Source organism: Lissotriton vulgaris, chromosome 1_1, assembly GCF_964263255.1.
Source record: "Lissotriton vulgaris chromosome 1_1, aLisVul1.2, whole genome shotgun sequence".
In the NCBI taxonomy this organism is placed as follows: domain Eukaryota; kingdom Metazoa; phylum Chordata; class Amphibia; order Caudata; family Salamandridae; genus Lissotriton; species Lissotriton vulgaris.
The window spans coordinates 2135346512-2135358590 of NC_141685.1; positions in this window are offsets into that span (position 1 = coordinate 2135346512).

Sequence of the window (12079 nt, forward strand, 5' to 3'; positions counted from 1 at the left end):
ACTAAGATTGTATCCGGGATGGCGATTAAGCTCCTAATTAAACAACATGTGCCACCCCTCACCCAATCAATGGGTATTGTTGGGTCCCTCATGTTTTAACTAAGGGCCAGGTGTATCAGCGGGTTTTGCCCATTCGGTGTCTATGGGGAAATGTGTTGATACATATGGCCCTTAGCTCCTCCATTCATCGCATTACCAGACACAGAAAAGGCACGGAAAATAATATAACACAACTAGCGCCTTCCCCCGGACTCAGGAATGCACAAAAACCATACGAAGTACACGTAGAACTGTGAATCCAGCATTACCACGGTCATGGGTTACTTTAAACCGCCCTTTCACACACTCGACAACAGAAACCGGAAAATACATAACCTAACCAATAGCTCCTTCCCTAGGACTCGGGAATGCACACAAGTCTAGGAAGCACACGAGGAGCCGTGAACCTTACCATACATCGGCAACCTAATGAATTGAAAAGTGCAACACCCGCCCCTGGCCAATGAAAATTCCTACTAGTGACCAACAGATACATAAAAACCCCAGGGATTGAAAATGTAAACTCGACAGTAATAGTCTCGGACCTTCACCATCAGGCCACAATGACTCTCCACGATTCGGTGATTACGAAATATCACTTTTTCTAGCAGGCTGGTGCTACTGAAAGTGGACCGGGGCTGCCAGGAACCTGACTCTGCTCAGGCGTAAAAGACAATTATCGGGACCAGAGTCGGGCACACCGCAGAGCACTGCAGCCGCGCCGGTCCCCGAATGTGAAACACAAAAGGCTGCCTTATGTTGTGAAGTCCGCACACTAGTAGTTGGGAGTGGGCGGAGCTAGGGGGCCAGAGGAAGAGGAGGAGCGGACACAGGAAGGGGGCAGTTAGAGTAGGGACCGTGCATGAGTAAGATGTACTAAATAAAGCTCTTAGATACCAGAACCTGTTTCTGTGGTTCTTTGTAGCAGGATGCTACAACTGGCGACGAAGGTGGGATAGGCATGTCCTGTGCCCACAGAACCCTGCTGAAAGCACCCTGTCCCGTGCAGCGTCCCAAGAAGTAAGACGCTGCTGTGTGGAGCCGTGCTGCCGCCTAAGGAAGAGAGGCCAGCAGCGAGTAACTATCTTCCCCAAAGCCAGGGGATTGCGGAGGCTCGAAAGAACCGAAAAACGAGTGCCCGAGCGTCGGAAGAAAGGAAACGCTCACTCGCGCCAAAACGCGACTCACGCTGGATGCGTGTAAATAACGTGCCCCCAGTGGAACAGAAGTCGGGTGCCCACCCCGACTCTGCTTTGCACCTAGAAACAGTGCCCAGAAGGAAGGAAAGTGCCCCAGAGGACCTGCGGCCAGGCGCCAACAAGCGCGACGAAAGCGGAGCCTGCAACAGAGCTCGAACGGCTCTGACGTCGGAAAATCTCACCCCGATGCGTGAGTGTTAGCACGCGGTCGCAGGGTGAATGCGGAGCCTGGTGGGGCGTTGCGGGAGCCCACCCCGGTCCTACCTGGCAGAAGGTGAAAGGAAGCGGTGGACAGTGAAGACCCCAGCACCCGGCGTGGATCTCATCTGCTCGGTGAGTGTTTGAAGCCGGCCGAGGACTGGAGTACAGTGAAGGAAGCCAAAATCTCGCGGAAAACGAGATTTCGAGTACGGCGGCCATCTTTAAGTCAGGCGCTTGTCAGGACAAACCCTTGATTGTCATAGAGCGGCCATCTTGAAGTCAGGCAAGTAGAGATAAGCAAGCATTGGTTGAAGCAAACAAACAAGCATTGGCAAGACGATTCAAACAAACACTGGTGAAGAGCATAAAAGCATTGGTACATGCAAAGAAACGAGCATTGATACCTGCAAATGGACAAACAGTGATACATGAAAGTAAACAAGCATTGATACACGCAAAGAAGCAAGCATTGATCCATGCAAAGAGACACAAGCATTGATACATGCAGATCAACAAGCATTGGATGAATCGTGGCAAAGGAAGAAAACAAGCATTGGTGAAGGCCAAACAAGCAGTGGCGAAAACCAAACAAGCATTGGCGAAGACCAAACAAGCATTGGCGAAGACCAAACAAGCATTGGCGAAGACCAAACAAGCATTGGCGAAGACCAAACAAGCACTGGCGAAGATCAAACAAGCATTGGTGAAGGCCAAACAATGCAAGGAGCATAATAAGAAAACGAGCACAAGCAGACGCAAACAACGGGTAAAGGTGATGGTGAATACACGCTGAAGAGCGTACAAGAGAAGAGCTGCTGGACAGAGCCGCACGGAGTTCGGAAGAGGGCAAGTGCACGACACTCACTGAAGTGACTGGAGGACTTACGTCGGTGCACAGGGAACGCCAGAACGAACAAAGATGTCAAACGTGCCCAGCATCACCGCGGAAGAACTGGTAACCACCTGCCACTAGCATGCGGCTCGAAAGAAAAGGAACCTTGTGTCTAGCACAGTGCAACTGGGTAGTGGACACTTCGGAACGCACAAACTCCACGTGATTCACTGGCATAGACCGTGATGATCGCAAAACATTACCAACGTCCCAGCACATGATCAGACCGCAGGTTTCGACTAAAGAAGATCAACTACGAAGACGAGAAGACGAGTGAACAGCCCGTGCCCTGCAAATATGATCCATCAAAATCCTCCTCTCATGGCGGGGGAAGAGGTAACACAACGGTTCAATCCCTGCATTGAAGTACCACCCCCAGGGGTACAGACGGACACCTGGAGTCTGTGTCTCAAACGGAACCAATGGCTGGCGACATTGGGTGATTTCCTGGACGCCAATGGTGAACAAAGAGAGAGGAAATGTCTAATGCTGCTCCTCCATTTGGTGGGTCCTGAGGGCCGATGCCCCATCAAAACATATTCCAAAGAAGACACAGAAATCTATAAAAGACTCCAAGAGAAGCTATGTGCCCGTCTCTCCGCACAAGCGGAAGTGGATCAAGAGCGCATCGCTTTCAACACAGCTCAGCAGGAACCAGGTGAACCATTGCCAACTTTCATCACTCGGTTGCAAAACCTGGTACAAGGCTGCCATTTCAACACCTTTACGAATGAGGACGCAGTGCGACTCCGGATAATTGAAGGTTGCGCAAACCCCGACACAAAGCTCAAGATCTTGCGTGGAAAGTGGTCGCTAGAAGAAATCATCAGGAAGGCTGAAATTGGAGTGCACGTCAAGGCAAGAGACAGATCATAGGACCCGAATCTGAAGGCAAATTATCAAGATGCCTGGACAGATGAAACTCGGAAAACAGACAAAACAAAAAAGAGGGAGAGGGAAGGCAGACCAATGAAAAGACAACGGGAGAGACACAGTGACAAGGAGTACTCTGAGTCAATCAATCAAAGGACAACCTCAAGGAGTTCTTCACTCTCAAGGTGTCATTCAAAGTCTGACCAACGGGAGAGACACAGTGACAAGGAATACCCCGAGTCAATCAGTCAAAGGACAACCTCAGGGAGTTCTTCACCCTCAAGGTGTCATTCAAAGTCTGACGAGGAGGGAGCGTCAAGTGGGACAGATCGCATCCCTGGACAAGATGGCAACTTACACAACAAGAGAGTAAGGAAGACAAATTATAGAAGGAGAGCTCAAAATGGTCAAAACTGGAAGTCGGTGCAGGAACACTCTTCGTCAAGTTGTGAAGATGAGTCGGAGGGAACATCCAGCAGGAGAACACATCACACCCATATCATGGGTGTCCGAGCACCAAACAAGTGGGAAGAAGGAATAGGTTGCACAAGACGAACTGGTCCTCCCCAACAGCGAACAGGAAAAGACCAACGCATCAATGGCATTCAGGACACTGAAGAAACGGAGAAGTCAGTGTTATGTGAGAAAGCCAAAAATGGAAAACCTCCAGACCAAACACAAAGAACAAGCATGTGGTTGTTGAACAACTTCTCAAATGAAACAACGTCAAAGACAAGTTGGCGAAGGCGCCCGGAGAAGCGTCATAAAGACAACCCTGAGACACAGAACAACGTGTCACGGCCTACTCATTTCAGAAATCCATTACTTGATACCCTCTCTAAGGAACGCTTTAAAAGGGGCATGGCCAGTAACTCCTCTGGCTCAGAGAGCGAGTTTGTCCGATCCTTTAAAAGGGGTATGGCCAGGAACTCCTCTGATTCAGAGAGCATGTCTGTCCGATCCTGGAAGTCGACAAAAGACTTCTCTGGACCAGAAAGCACGGCTGTTCAGTCCCGTGAGTCGACAGAGTCATGGTCCCGACAACAGCCATGGCATCGACCACCCGAACGCACCAGGGAACCAAAGGATATCCGTCCTGTCAAGAGCAACATGACACACACTAAAGTTTCTGAATACTCAGTCACTCCACAAGACAACCTATCATGTCAGTCACAAGTACATCCAGACCTGGATCAAACACCGTCATCCCTGAAAGGGTCCGCGAGGCTGACTCAAAGGACCTACAAAGGGAAAACAGAGACCGTGGACCTTAGTCACCGGACGGAAAGGGACCAGCTAGTCACTCCGCAAGGAAAACCGGACGTGTCAGTAGAGAGAGATCATCAAATAAGAGAGAAATATGCCTATGCACAGATAGTTCACAAGTCCGCCAGACAACCTGAGGCTGTGAATGAGTTATCGGATCAAACCAAGACAGTCTTGCCAGATAGCACCGTACTGTCTGGTATACATGACCCTGAATTGGAGGGCAGTGTTGCCCTCAACCGGACAAGACAAACAGAAGTAAAAGTAGATGCGGGTGCTCGGAAGAGGACCAGAACATTATTCACTCATGAAAGAGATCGAGCATCTGAACCAACAGTAGTTACACCACAGGAAGGAGACATGATGACTGCAGAATGTGAGAGCAGACAGTTCACACGCAACGTGATCAAGAATGCCCTGATTAAGACAGCGGAAAGATTGACCAAAGTCAAGCCCACTGCTGATTCGACACTACTGAGGCTTGAAGAACAGGCTGTTCGCCAACCAATGTGGTGGATTGAAGAACTGCGAACACTGAGGACATTAAGCTCATTTTGTTAAGAAAAGGGGAGATGTAGTATTGAAACATCTCGCACTTTAAAAAAGCTGTCCCCAGACATTTCCAGAACCATGGTGAGTGAAATGGACACTCCCAGTTCGGAAGAACTGCATCCTGATGAGAGCACTGCTCCGATCATTGAGACACTGAGCATGAATAGTCCAAGAGTCAGGTCGCCACGACCTCATCGCAACATACGTCCGCCCAAGAGACTGATCGTGGAGATGGACTGAGAAGTCAGTATGTTTTGTTTGTTTTGTTACAAAGGGGGGAGATGTTGTGAAGTCCGCACACTAGTAGTTGGGAGTGGGCGGAGCTAGGGGGCCAGAGGAAGAGGAGGAGCGGACACAGGAAGGGGGCAGTTAGAGTAGGGACAGTGCATGAGTAAGATGTACTAAATAAAGCTCTTAGATACCAGAACCTGTTTCTGTGGTTCTTTGTAGCAGGATGCTACACCTTAAGGGGTGAGTCACTCCATCATTCAACCTCCCCTTTCTCCAGAAGCGGTGCTCTGTTCAGAAACACTGACCTGGCATCGCAGCTGTCCTGCAGCGTCACACATGAAATATTCAGCAATGACACGCGTGGCTCAGCCAGCGCAACCTGCGGGCAGAGGGGACAGCATACTCTGCCCGCCCTTTACGAGTGCAAAGATCCGCCTCACTCCTCACCGCTACTTTTACAGCACGCTGCACTCTACCTGCCCAGGTCGGTCGGCGCTCCCGAGGAGGCCCAGTTGCTCCTGTCCCCCAGTGCGCTCGTTGCTAGGAGGAAAAAAAACTCCTACTGTCCTTTCCTCCGCTTCAGACGCCGACATTCTTCTTCTCTCGATGCCAATACCTGCAAAGGCGAAAAAGGGAAAAAGAATTTTATGGCTATATTAAAAAGGAAGGTAACCAGGTATAGATTTGGGCGCACTACTACTAGTAACGGCAAAGTAATCTTTAAATGTTGAACATACTGGTGAGTGCTTCCAAGGGAGAGGGATAGGTTGCCACTCTATCCCACAAAACCCAAAAAGAATTCTAGGTACATCAATAATCACAAAGAATTCCCCCTGAGAACTTTCTCAAGAAGTTTATCTATATCTACTTTCACAGGCTTGTAGAAGGCGTCAACCATATTCAATTTAGGATCATAAACTTCTTGAATAGTGACCATTCAAGAAGTTTATGATACTAAATTACTTCTCTCCCTAACAGAAAGTGAGGAGGATCCAGTTACTATCAGCTCATTGCTAGAAGATTTGGAGATTAATCAGAGTCCTGCTATAGGAAGTGGCCCTAAAACTAGATCAAAGTGGACACCACAATTGTCGTCTGGGAATATGGTTAACGCCTTCTACAAGGCTGTCAACGTAGATATAGATAAACTTATTGAGAAAGAGAGAAGAGGTCATAACATACCCTTTACAGGTAATCTTAAGAAAGATGAAAGGTTGGCTCTCAAAACTTTAACTTCTCAACCAGAACTAATTAATTACACGAACGGTAGATAAAGGTGGCAACATCGTTTTGATGAATAGAAAAGATTATAATGATGAATTTTTGTTACAATTACAAGATTTGAAATAATATGATTGTATACACGACTTATCAATGAAAAGGATGAATATCTGAATTCGAAGTATATTATGAGAAACTCAGATTCATACTTGACTTTTGATCATACTTGCTAGTATGATATATGGATTAATATTTGAGCCCTGATGAAGTCATTGATGCATGTAAATAGTGCGTGACGAAACACATGTTGGCTGCAAGGAAAATTCTTTTGGGACATAATAATTATTAAACATCTTCAGGATTTACTTTTTGAAATGGACATTTGAGCCCTGGTGTTTTACAATTGGAAATTAACATATACATGAACTTTTGGGAAAATTGTCTTGAAAAGAAGGAAAGAAAGAAATATCTGGACTGCTTTAGCACTTGTACTTTGAGTTCTGTGTTACAACGAATTTATGTACTTTCATTGCTAATAATTTTGAAGTGCTCAGGGGGAATTCTTTGTGACTATTGTTATGGCCTCGGCTCAAGGCCCTCGTGCTCTACGGCCTATGGAGCGGACAAGAAAGCAAAGGCTACAGCAGCCAGCCATGTGCGCTGGCAAGGTGCTGGAAGGCAGAGCAGCGAAAAAGAATGACAGCCTCCTAGAGGCTGGAGGGGCAGGCCGTGGCGCGTGGCGTCAGAGAGGCAGACTCCCGCGCTCCACGGCCTTTTAACCCTTCCTCAGCAAAGGCCGGATCTCACCGGCCTGGCCTTTGTTCCATAGTGACCCGGAAGTGATTCAATCACTTCCGGGTCACACCGGGACCCAGGGTCCAATCTACAATAAGGCGTACCCGCCGCGTCATGCTGACTCGATGGGGGCGTGTCCCAAGAGCTAGAGCGGGTAGCGGGTGGGGGCCGGTGCGCCCCGCCATACCTGCAGCGGGGCCGATGTTGGCCCCGCCTTTCCCGAAACCTCGGACGGTGGTGTTTAGCAGCCCAGTCCAGGAAGGCTCCGAGGCCACTGGAATCCTGATTAAGCATTCGGATGCCGGTATGGGTGAGACATTCCTGCTTGCAGATGGAGAGGCTTCGGAGGCCTCTGTCGCTGTGACAAAGGGGCAGCCGGCACCACAAGCCTTTTGATTGCAGCTAGCAGAATTTAGCAGCTTGATTCTACCTGGGGCCAGCCACCCCAATTCAGGGAGCACCGACATAGGTGACGGCTGTGAATACAACCGCGGTGAGGGAGAGAAGAGTCGGAGCCCAGACGGCCTCCCGAGCCTCCCGAGCTAGGCAGGGTTGAGGCCCAGTGACGGCCAGCCTCCGGTGGAAGGTGGCACCCCTGCCCTGTCACTTCAGGGGTCTCCGGGAAGAGCGAAGATTACTCATTGGAGTGAAGCAGAGCGGGCACTCCTAGGACACGCTGGCAGTGTTGTATTGTGCCTGCTTACATGGGGGACCTTGTGATCAGTGGCCCTGCTGAGAACCCCCCTATATCGCCCACCACCATCCGCACTGAGACTACAGGAGTCTGCGGTATGTGGCTGGTTTGCCTGGGGCCCCCGGTCACCCTGGATGCTTCGGGCCCAGAGCTTCAGTGACTTCGGCAGCAAGGAGAGACTGTTGGTTTGGAGTAGCTGAGGGCCTCACCTTAGGAGCAGTGCCTGCAGCGTCTTGGACATTCACTCCCTCCCCTGCCACTGCAGGCCATCTTACTTTGAGGTGGCATGGTAAATCTTCTCAGGAAGGATCTCCATAAAGTGGCAGAAAGATCTAGTTGTCCAAATGCAGGAGGAACTGTCATCTCTTAAGGCCACGTTGGACACATTCATGGCACAGACGCACAAGCTGGAAATGCTCACTGAGGATGGAGAGGGAAGATCAAGGATATTTGTGAGGTTCCTCGAGGAGGTGAATGGCACTACACTGAAATATTCCTGAAAGGGTGGCAAATGGAGAAAATCTCAGAGGCCTTCTTGATGCTAGTCTTACTGGTGGAAAGGGCGCATCGGTCCCTGGCACCACTTCCTTCCCGGGGGGACCACCTCCTACCATATTGTGAAGTTCATTAACTATAGGGCCAGGGAAGCTATCCTCCAAACAGTTAGATGGCAGGGAGACACGTTTTTTGAAAAGAATGTATTTAAATCTTCCCAGATTACACCCAACACGTCCAGCAGCAGAGACAGATTTTTTGGGGGGTCAAGCAGAAAGTGAAGGCTATTGGCCTTACATATACGCTGCTCTACACTACAAAGTTAAAGGTTTTTCATGAGGGATACTCACATTTCTCAAGGGACCTGGAGGATGTGTGGGATTGGCTGGAGGTGCATGAACAGAGTCATCCTCCCGGGTCGAGGCCCAGGACACTGGCGGCCTGGTTGCAAAGAAGGTACCGGAATGAGACGCTGAGAAGTCAAAGGGTCAGACGCAGACAGAGTTTGATGTCAGACACCCGAGTGATAATGCACCAAGATGGCACACTAGACGGGAGAGCCGGAGGCTGGGGATGGAGGAAGCCAGGGCCCTTGTGGAGGCAGTCAGTTTAGCTGCATTGGCTGACAGTGGACAAAAGGTGGTGGAGGATACGCCGGACCTTGAGACCAAGCAGTCCTCCAATACCTTGCCTGTGGACAATGGCTTACATGACACCGCCAGTGATTAAGCCTGCCTGGCCAGAGGAGAAAGGCTATAGGTGTGACTGTTGGACTCAAGCACCTGGCATGGACTGGCACAGTGAGGTGTAGAGGCATTAATGAGACTGGCCGTGACTGCTCTATTGGTAACTATGTTTACCTTAATGTGGAAATTGCGGTCATACTATTTGCCCCGAGGGCAGCTCAGGGTTGAGTGTGGGATGGTGGGCCAGGTATGAGTTCAGCGGCCTCCCACTCACCCTCCTATCCATCTGTCTAATAATCACTTAGAACGGATCTTTCTTTTCTTTCCTCGTCTTGGGGAAAATGGGTTGTTTCTCTTCCCTCTAATTTTTGCTCCAAAGAAGTTGAATCTTTAGTTGGGTGTTTTGGTGTTTTGCTGGTGAATAACAGACCTCTCTTGCTTCACAAACAAGTAGTTGTCCAATTGACACGAGTTTTTGCACTCACAGGGGGTGGCAGGAGGTGGTAACGGACGAGGGTAGGGCGAGTGAAGGGCTCCCGTACTGGGGTTTAGTTGGCCTGAAGTCAGGTTTTTGAGGAGGGGGATACACATGGACACACAGCATTTGTGACATGTGTGGGTGGTAGTTTGGATACTGCCATACTGATGCCTTATGATGCAGGGTAGACTTCTGGACACCACACGGTATTCTATAATGTCCGGGAATGTAAATGGGTTGGGTGAAATGAGGCCTGGTCACGCAACACATATGACGTTTGCAACCCGACATAGTCATACTGCAGGAAACACACCTGTGGGGGATCCAGTGTCGCTTCCTAGGTAGGGGGGCATGCACTGTACTAGCACACGTGGGGTTCACCTCTCGCTCTAGAGGAGTGGCCATATTGATTTTTTTTTAAACCAGCTCCAAGTGTTGTGTACGTGGATAGACCAGAATGGGAGATATTTGGGGGTACAGGGACTATGAGGGGTGACTTCAATCACTTTGATTAGTGTATACACACCCCCCATCTCCAGCGGCCCATACTAGAATAGTTGGCAGCCATACTCTTGGAAGATGACTCAGCCTTCCATGTTGATGAAGGCGACTTTAATGATGTAATGGCCCCTAGTTTGGACCGCACAAGTGCAGCAGTTGCCCTGGTAGGGGGTACGCCCTTGGTGAGATTTGCAGATTCCCGGGGTCTCTGTGACTTGTGCTGGCGACAAAATCGAGGAACAGAGACTATATGTATTTCTCTGAGATTTCTCTGAGATACACAGGGCTTTTTCCAGACTCAATTATGTCTTCGTTCCAGCCGAAAAAGTGGCCAGAGTGGACAGGACAGAATATTGGACACAGGGCTTGTCGGACCATTCACCCCTTTTGATCATGGTGGAGGTTAGAGGTCCTCCTAGGGGAGCAGGTTAGAAGCTGAACACGCGGAACTTGAGAGATGCAGAAGTTCCTTGGGAGATACAGATTGGCTTGAAGCTGTATTTCAAAGAAAATGAGCTGCCTCTGGGCTCGGCAGTGTTGCTCTGGGAAGCCCACAAGACAGTACTGAGGGATAGGGTGCAGAATGTGTTTGCATATAAACGCAGAGCAACGGTCGAGATAGAGGGGATGGAGCAACAGATTTTCTCTAGAGGTGTTTAAGAGGGATTAGAACATTGGAATGTTTGGAGCTCTATTGCAGACAATGGAGTGCTCTGTGCTTCTATGGGCCGGTAAAGGCCCGCAGAGCAACATTCTAATGTTCTACAAAGGCTTCTCGAAGCTCAAGGGGATTTATATCCCCTCGAGCTTCGAGAACCCTTTGTTCAATTTGTTAGAACATTCTGCCCTCTAGTGGTAGAATGTTCTAATAGCCTTATAGCCCTTCGAGGCAGGGCTATACCGGCAATTAAAGTCCCGCAGTCTCGTTAAAGTCCCTCGCCTTCGGCTCGGGCCTTTAACGATTCAGCGGGCCTGTAATAGCCGGTATAGCTTGCTACGGCGGATTATAAGGCTATAATATCGGGACTAGGCAGTGGGGAGGTTCATTACCAACTGCTGGCCACTCAGCACCATCTTTAAGACGTGGGGGACAAAGTTAGCAAGATTACCCCCAGCTCAGTAAAAGGGAGGTGGAGACACGCTGGGTATAGTGTATTATTGACAAGACCGGGACTCCCCACTAAACAGACAAGGCTATTAACAAGGCATTGCCTGATTTTGTGCCTCGTTCTATAAGGCCCACCCACTGTCCGACACCAGCGGTAATGCTGAATACCTGGAGATGGTAAATCTGTCAGTGGTACCATTTGACAACCACCTAGTGTTGGAAGAAAATATCATGCCGGAAGAGGTCCAGGCAGTCATTGCGAAACTGAAGGCAGGGAAGATGCTGGTGCCAAACGGCCTCACATCTAAATATTTTAAGCAATACTCAGGGCTGCTGGCCCCCTATTTGCTCGACTTCTTTAAAGAGGCCTGAGATAGAGGCACACTTCCGCTGAACTTACAGTGTACTGCCATAGACGTGATCCACAAGAAAGGCAAGGCTGAGACTAGCTGTGGCTCATATTGTCCTATCTCCCTATTTAAATATTGAAAAGAAGGTGCTAGGCACCATTTTGGCCTTCAGACTCTTAACAATGATAGTTCCACTTATTCACAGTGACCAGTCAGGCTTTATGCCACTAGACTCAACCTCTGTCGCCTCCACAACTGGATGTCAGAGGTTAGGCACAGAAAGGACCCCACGTATTCCTAGCTTTGGATGCCAAGAAGGTGTTTGATGCTATTCATTGGCCCTTCCTTCACCAGATACTTTGAAATTTCGGTTTTGGCCTAAATATAGACAATGTATCTCCTTACTGAACCATTCTCCCCGAGTGATGGTACAGGTGGATAGTGTTTTCTCGCCAACCTTACCGATAGAACGGGACACACAACAGGCTGTCTCCCTTA